Source organism: Ambystoma mexicanum, chromosome 3p, assembly GCF_040938575.1.
Source record: "Ambystoma mexicanum isolate Mex_15411 chromosome 3p, UKY_AmexF1_1, whole genome shotgun sequence".
NCBI lineage: Eukaryota > Metazoa > Chordata > Amphibia > Caudata > Ambystomatidae > Ambystoma > Ambystoma mexicanum.
The window spans coordinates 801547798-801556982 of record NC_090925.1 but is presented as its reverse complement, the minus strand read 5'-3'; positions in this window follow the sequence as shown (position 1 = coordinate 801556982).

Here is a 9185-nt window from a genome sequence, read left to right as displayed (position 1 = left end):
CAAAAGGCTATAACTAGCCCCGAATCCCATTAGTCCCGACATTAGCTTAGCCCCTGATCTTTCCCAGACCTAGTAACACCCCTGGGTGCACCCATGTCGAAAAGTCATCTTGGCACACGATGAGACTATTATCTGTACGTGTCTCGCCCTAGTGTATGCTTTGGGGGGTACTCATTGGGTCGCTATGGAAACGCGCTTCTCGCTGAGCCGACTTTGGGCACGTTGCGCATCTCATAGCCTGTTCTTCCAAACGAGGAATTAAGGAAACGTGTGCCTGTCACGCAGGGGTGCACCGGACGTGACTGCACCCCACGCAGCCACGCATAGTCAGCTGCGGTGACCGTGGATCTCACTGAGTAGGTTACAGTTTCACTGACAGGACGTTAGAGCGGCCTGGGGCATCCGCGTACTTTAGTTTGGGCCTCGTTTGTGTATCTCGCTACGAATGGCACAGCGCGCGTCACTGAGGAGAACGTGTTTGTCTCACTGAGCGAAGCCTCGATAAAGAAGTGACGAAGCCTCGCAGCACACCTCACAGATTGCATGGTGGGGCAGCCTGTGTGTCTTGAGTGAACACTGGTGGGACCTTTGTGCATTACCCACAGGGGATTTTAAACATCGTTCTCTGCGTGACCCATTCCAATCTGTAGGCCTTTATCCAGTCCTGTTTTTTTTCTTTGCATTCCGGGATGTGTAGTCTGAGTTTTATAATGGGGGGAAAAGTGAAACTGCAATTCCCAGAATGCAAAGTAAACCCAGGACTGGCTAAGCATCTACAGATTGGAATGGGTCATGTTGGCAACTATGCTAAAGCAACCCACTGACTACTTAATTTGTTTTTCTTTTTTAAGAGATGTTGAGTTTTTTCATTCTATGTGTGAGAAAGCCATCCAGGTCATTTTCAGTTTGGGCTATTAGACCTATAAGGCGAAACTATGGCATTGAAATGTTTTTTTAAGAGCTCTTGAGTTTCTTCATTCTATGTGTGGGAAAGCCATGCAGGCCATTTTCAGTTTGGGCTATTTTTTCTTTTTATTGAGTTAGCTGAAATAAATCAACTTTTTCAATCTTTACAAAAATCCACAAAAAGATAAAAACAATGAATTCCAGCCATAAAATGTAGAAAAAGAGAACATAGTATCACATTATACACATATTATAAAAGAAGTCACTCTGAAGTATTGCAACAATGAAGACAACAACAAGAAAGAATGCAGACGTGAAAGAATAAAAAAGGAAATAAAAGAAATAAAAGGAAAATAATCTGGATCAGGTGATTTCTATTTCTAATAACAAAAACACAGAAAAATAGCTAACATGATAACTTCATATGGCCTAACTACTCATAATTATACAAAAGTTCATGATAAAGTTACCTCAAATCATTCTATATCAAATACTTCCAAGGGCTTCAATCTGAAAATAGTATCTACACAAACTGTGAGCACTATTTGAACTCCAACTAATTTTCGAGACCTCCGATTTTTATGTTCCTATCATACAACAATACAGCACCCTTAGCTCTGTCAGTTTCAAAACAAGCTAATTTCTTTGTTCCAACTATACCATAAAAGAGCAATTGATTCCACCACTTTCAAAGCATTCAGAAACTGGACAGTAGCTGTTCGAATGCTCATGCTCTTTGTGGCCACCACCACCAACCATCGGAATTCGGGATTCATATTAGCAAAGTAGGCTATATGCTTAATGAAGTGGATTTGTCTTAAGCCTGTGAGCTTATGGCATTCTACTATTAAATGCTCTAAGGTCTCCTTATTTTGATGATGATCACAAAACCGCCAAAAGTTGTCGACAGGATGAATACGTTTCCTACGAGCTAAACCATCACGAGTTGGCCATAGATTGAAGCGTACTTGAAGTATTGCACTTCTCATCTGAGGTGACGGAGCTCTATATAAGTATGCTTCTGTAGCTCTATACCTTTTTGGGCCAAGCCAGAGATTATTAAAGTCTCTATATTTGAGGCGAGATGCTCTTTTGTCTATCCAGTCCATCATGTATAATTTTGCTTTGGCGCGATCTGGATTCGAGACAAGAACATCAATTGTTATGTGTGCATTTGCCATTGATTACACCAATTTTGTGGAAAAGTGTGTGAAGAAGACAGCATATAATATGAAATGATTGCTAATGTGGTGCCCTTCTGGTCTGGGAGTACACACTTCCGAAGCAGGGCACACAAATGCCAATTGTACATAGCCCCCAAAGATGTCAGCCCCAACTCATAGCATAGCCAAGAACCTGGTATGCTTTGCGGTAACTGTAAGACTGCCCACCAAAATTTTGACTGTAGCTTGTTAAAGTAATTGATTTGGATATTTTTTTTTAGTTTCCAGACCGTAAATGAGAATTGGTATAACATTTTGGCTCCAATACATTATCGCCGATTTAATGGAAAATTTCCCATATTTATATAAAATTAGTCTTCTCTGCGATATGGCTGAGGACAACTTCCGATCAATCTTTTGCAATTGAGATTTTACCGATGGATGTCCATCAAATAACATACCCAGATATACATAGTTGGGCATTACTTCAACCCTTGAATTTTCCATTTTCCAAACCATCTTATTCCTCGCTGACGTCTTTGCAACATAAAGAACAATCTGAGACTTTTTCAAATTGACAACCAGTTCATTATGTGTAAAATAAGCACCCAGAGCTGTCAACACGTTTTGTAGCCCTCCTGGTGTTTTGGAAACTATCATCCGCATACCACAGGGCTTTAACTTCCAAGAAGTTTAATGTCGCAGAGTATGCCTTCACATCAACAAAAGCCAATCTGACATCATTAATAAATAAATTAAAGAGGCCTGAAGCTAGGATGCAACCCTGCTTCAGCCCTCTTGTTGGCCTAATGGCAGATGACAAAAGGCCTAGAGTAGATAATCTTACTTGTATCGAAGTTTCAGAGTGTAATGCATATATGATGTCACACAGAGATGCTGGAAATTCTGCCTCTAATAATTTTGTCATAAGCTTAGTTCTCGATACTGAATCAAAGGCAGAATGGAGATCGACAAAAGCAAACTATATCGGCTGTTTTGTTGCATGTGCCTGGGCTTTCAATGCATTCAGGGTAAGGATATTAACAGCAGTCCCCATGCCTGCCACAAAACCTGTCTGGTGAGGGTCTTGTTGCTTAGCTTGATGCGTCCATTGATTGAAATCCCTTAATACCAACTGGGAAAAAAGTTTTACTGGCGCATCAAGTAACGCAATTGGGCGAAAACTCGTAGGGTCACCGCGATCGCCCTTTTTAAATATCGGCACGATAAGCGAGGAACGCCACGAGCTAGGCATATTGCACATTTTCAGAATGTGCTAGAAGGTGTTGTTAAGGAAAATAGCCCATTGCCTGGGATTTTGTTTGAACATATAATTAGTCCATCAGGACCTGAAGCAGGGGACGATGATGATTTCCGCATCAATTCCTCAATAATTTCCTCAGAGCATTCTAACTGCCACCTCGAAGAGGTTTTGTTTATGTACTTGTTTAACAGATATTTCTCATCTGCATATAACTGTGTGAAGTGAGCGAGCCATTGTGCTTCGGATACCCCATTTATTTGACATGCCAGATGGCTGCTTGATGTACATTTGTTTAAAAGAACCCATATTTGCACCATATTTTTGTTGAGGCATGCTGACATAAATATACCACTGTCTACTTGAAGCAGCTTGGCTTTCCTAGCACGTGTCCAATTTCGATATGGACACTTGGCCGACTTAATGGCCGCTTTTCGTTCTTCAGTTGGTAGGTTATACTAGCATCCTAATCTCCATATGATGGGCCGCTTTCGTCTGTTTATGGAGAAGATCAAACCCATGAGTGCGCTTTTGCCCCGTTTTATTGTTAGTAGTCTGGATGTTTTTAAAAGTATCCAAGATTTCAAGATTTGAATCAAAGTTGTTCATTAGTGGACGTTTCATGAGGGAGACATTTAAAGCTGCTAAATTACTGGCAGACCATCTAAAACGCATTTTAGCATTATTTGCAACTAGTGTCCGGCTGGACCAAACTTGATTCTTAGTATGTTGCTGCGATATTGTGGTCCAGAATAAGGTTAGCAGATGGTGATCCCTGGCAGATTGTTTGACAACTTCAAATTTTATTGCACTTGAGAAAATGTCGTCACTCATATATAGTCTATGATGAACATTGATTTACCTCTCTCCCAAGTGCTACATGCCGGAATATCTCCTTGGATCACACCATTGCCCATTCTTCAATTTACGTCCTTCATAAAATTCATCCATCTTCGAGTGCTCTGATTAATATTTCCTTTCCTCTGATCAACACAATTAAGATTTATGTCACCCATCACCAATGTATCAGAGATATGAGTTTTAGCTATGATTTCTAATAGGCCCGCCAGATCTTTAAAAAAGGCATCACCCGCAATCCCTGCAGGATTTCGATATATATTTATTAAGGCCAGCGATTGATTGGCATGGGTAATTTTAACCAGCTGAAGAACGTTATTTGGAGAAGCCTGCAATGAAATGTGCAGCCCCTTACTTACTTTAACAGCTATCAATAGCCCTGAGGTAGGTCTCCCTTCATCAGCAGTTACCGCTGGTACTAGAGCAATGGCATGATCATCCCATACTGGAGGATGCCTCATCCACGTTTCCTGGAAGGCTACAATGTGGAAATCATTTAGTATACTGTCTTTTACCCATTGCAGATGTGAAAACCCCCTTGTGTCACAAGTCTCTCCCCTTCTCACCTGCTTTTGTTGTTTGCTTGCAACCTTCTGTGAAGTCTTCTTTCTCACGGTCTGGGATTTGTACAAACCCAGCGCTGGTCCTCGGAGTCCAGCGTGAGGTTCGCTATCCAACTTCCGGGATCGTTCAGAAGTCCAGGGTGGATACCAGGAAAGAATGATGTTCGCACTCGGAGGCACGGAATGCCGTGACCCGAGCGCGGAAGAAAATCCAGGAAGATCAGAGGTAAGGTAAAGGAATGGGAGGAAGGAAAGGGGAATCAAGGAACCGGGAACCAGGAATCAGAAGAGAGCCCTGAGCGAACTCCAGCAACACACGTCCGACTACAGCAAGCGGTAGCGTTGAGACGCGCAGAGCTGCAGGGACGTGTCTGTTTTGTAGAGCGTACAGCGTGGAGCATAGAAACTGGCCAGCAACATGCCGTGTCAAGCGCCATGTTGGAAGGATCACTGTATTCAATCCCCTATGGGTCAGGGACCAGGAAGTACAGAAGGGACGCAGACGACGGTTCATGACAGTATGCCTCCTCTGAAGCCCAGCTCCTCCGGGCATGCCCGGATGGATAAGATGGTATCTTCGAACCAACCTGGGGGCATTCATGTTTGACATGGGTTCCCAGGTGTGCTCACTGGGAGGGTAGCCTTTCCATTCGACCAAATACTGTAGTTGACCACGTCGGTACCTAGAGTCACAGAATCTGGAAACCTCGTATTCGAGTTGGTCATTTACAATCACCGGGGTAGATTTTGGAGCTGTTCGAGAGGACTGAAGATATGGTTTTAACAGTGAGGTGTGGAAGACTGGATGGATCCTTTTCCATGATTCTGGTAGTCGGAGTCGAAAGGCCACTGGATTGACTTCTTGTATAGAAAAGGGCCCGTAATACCGGGGAGCCAATTTATTTGGGCACAGATGTCGAGGAAGGAGCTTCAAGGATAACCAGACTTTATCGCCTACTGAGTAGGGAGGTCCAGGTCTTCTTTTGGAGTCAGCATAATGTTTAACATCTCTTCAGGCCTTTTCTAAGTGTTCCTTAGCTTCTTTGCGTACAGTAATAAGAGTTTCAATCCAGGAATCTACCGCAGGAACTGGGGTAGGATGTTGGAGAACGGAGGGTAGAACTGAAGGATGAAATCCTTGACTACAGAAGAAAGGACTGGTTTTGATAGCTGAATGATCCGAATTGTTATAAGCGAATTTGGCCACAGGTATTAAGAGTGACCAATCATCTTGGACCTTGGTAGCGTTTGGTTTACGCATTCAGTGGCTCCATTGGTCTGTGGGTGATAACCTGAAGACAAGGCACGTTGGATTCCCAGTACACAACATAATTGCTTCCAGAACTGAGATATGTACTGGGGTCCTCGGTCTGAAATGATCTTGGAGGGTAGCCCATGAAGCCGGAATATGTGTTCCAGGAAGATTCTGGCAAGGTCAGATGAGGATGGCAGTTTGTATGAAGGTGTAAAATGTGCCATATGAGTAAACAAATCAATAGTAACCATGATAGTTGTGTAGCCCCTGGAAGATGGCAGTTCCACTATAAAATCTGATGCAATGATTTCCCAGGGTCTTGTTGGTATTGCTGGTTGGAGCAGGAGACCTGCCGGTTTCTTATTATCGTGTTTGTTATGATTGCAGACTGCACATGTCTGGATATGGATCCTGATATCCTTCATCTTCGGCCACCAAAACTCTTTGTATTAGATGGAGGGTGTTGGTGATGCCACAATGTCCTGAATGAAAGGTATCATGACATAAGCTTGTTTATCTTTTGTCTCAGTCCAGGAGTGGGAATGACCAACCGATTGTCCTTAAATAGTTATCCGTCCTTTGTTTTGAGATTCCATCGATGTTTCTCTTAAACTCCCTCCAGGTTTCAGAGGATTGAGTTTGAATTCAAATATTCTCCAGGAGGGTAAGTGAAGGTCCGATCTTCAAGGGGTTCGTAATCAGGACGTCTGGATAAGGCATCGGCTATTATGTTGTGTGTTCCAGGGACATGATGGATTTGAAACTGGTATTGAGCAAAAAAGAAGGCCCAACGGGCTTGACGACTGTTTCTACATTTTAGAGATTGTAGGACTTGAAGATTCCGATGGTCCGTGCAAACTTGTACTGGGTGTTTGGCTCCCAGGAGGAGATGACGCCAGTCAGTGAAGGCTTGACGGTTGGCTAGTAATTCCTTTTCCAGAAAGGAATAATGAGTTTCACTGGGAGGTAAGGTGCGAGAAAGATAGGCGATGGGGTGTTCTAACTTGTCACCCAATTCTTGTTTTAGGACTGCACCAATGGCGTAGTTGGAAGCATCAGTTTCAAAAAGAAAGGGTCGATCAATGTCAGGTTTAGCTAGGATGGGGGCTTGTGTGAACTCCGACTTCAACCGTTGGAACGCCGTATCTTGGGCTGAGGTCCACAGGAAGGGGGTGTCCTTTTTTTAACAATGTAAGGATAGGATGCACAATCACTGAAAAAGATGGTATAAAGATGGTATAAATTTCCGATAGAAATTAGCAAGCCCCAGGAAGGATTGAATTTGTTTTACAGTAGTTGGAACGGGCCAGGATAAAATGGAATCTACCTTCGAGGAGTCCATTCCAATTCCCTTTGGGCTGAGAACGAATCCGAGGTAATGAACAGTTGATACATGGAAAAGGCCCTTCTCGGGCTTGGCCAGGAGCTTATGTTCATGTAGACGTTGTAAGACTGCCTTCACATGCTGTTCATGTTTTAGATGGTCCTTGGAGTATATCAGTATGTCGTCCAGATATACAATGACGAAGATGAACAGCATATCAGAGAACACTCGGTCCATAAAATGTTGGAAGACCGCTGGGGCATTAGAAAGTCCAAAGGGCATAACCAGGTATTCAAAATGGCCAAAGGGGGTTCTAAAGGCTGTTTTCCATTCGTCACCTTCCTTTATACGAATAAGATGGTAGGCACCCCTTAGGTCTAGTTTTGTGAAGACTACTGCACCTCTGACTGCTTCCGGGATATCCGAGATGAGAGGCAATGGGTAGCGTTCCTTGAGAGTGCACTGGTTAAGGCCACAATAATCTAGACATGGGCTGAGCTCCTTGGTGTCTTTCTTGGGAACAAAAAACAACGAAGCACCCGCTGGGGATTTAGATGGTCGTATGATGCCATTTTCGAGGTTAGTATCCAGGTATTCCCGGAGGGCCCTTTTTTCAGGTTTTGATAAAATAAACATCCTCCCGAAAGGAATCACTGCTGAAGGTTCAGTATCGATGGCGCAATCCTCTGATCTGTGAGGAGGGAGAGCTTGGACTATAGCGGTCGAAAATACATCAGTGAAGGCCTGGTAGGCCCTAGGAATCCGGATGATGTTAGAGACGGTGACTGGACTTTGCTGACTCTCTTGCGAGTCTTCAAAAGACTTTGGTGAGGAATCTAGGGATAAGCAGTGAGACATACAGTGTTCAGAACCAAGGAACAAGGAGCCTGCTGCCCAATTGATGTAGGGGTTATGCTTTTGTAACCAGGGCATTCCTAGAACCATTGGATAATGGGCTGATTTTATAACGTCAAATTTGATCCTCTCTTGATGGTGGTTTATAGAGAGTAGGATCTCTTTAGTCTGAAGGGCTATGGGTCCTGAAGACAGAGGTCTCCCATCAATAGCCTCTACAGGTTGCATAGTTCCTCGAGTTTCATGTGGAATGTTGTGAGCAGTGACCCAATCATGATCTATGAATATGCACATGGCTCCGCAATCTACTAATGCCAGGATGGGGGTAAGATTCTTTCTTGGAAGGCGATAGAAAGGCCTGTAGAACCACAAGATTATTTTGTCCAGGAGAGTTCAAGGATGGAATTGATGTGGAGCAAACATCTCTCTCCCGAAACTGTGCCCCTTCTAGGATCGGGAGCTGGTGTTTCCCAAACGCTGTGGAGGAGCAATAGGTTATTCTCTCACGAGGTGTTTATCGGAGGCGCAATACATGCATAGACCAGTGTGAATCCGTTGCATCCTTTCTTGTGGGGTAATGGGTCCACGGAAGGCCCCCAGTTGCATGGGTTCTGGGTCTGAGGTTGGAGAAACTGTGGGCTCAGGTCTTGACAGGTGTTCTGTGGCGGCCTTTTGGAAGGCCGATTAAGACTTCTTTTTCTCTGCTCTTCTTTCTTGGATTCGGAAGTCTATTTGCAAGGAAAGGTCCATGAGAGCCTGGAAGGAGCTTGGGCGAGCTACCCTAGCTAACTCATCCTTTATTTCTTCATTCAGACCTCTTCGGAAGAGGATGAAGCTGGCTTCTTGAGACCAATCTGCTTCCTTTACGAGTTGTTTAAAACGGGTCACATAGGTGAGCATATCCTGGGATCCTTGTTGAAATTCGAGTAGTGGTTCCTGAGCACTGTACACCTGTTCTGGGCAATCAAACATGGCCTTTAGAGCTTCCAAAAACCCAGCA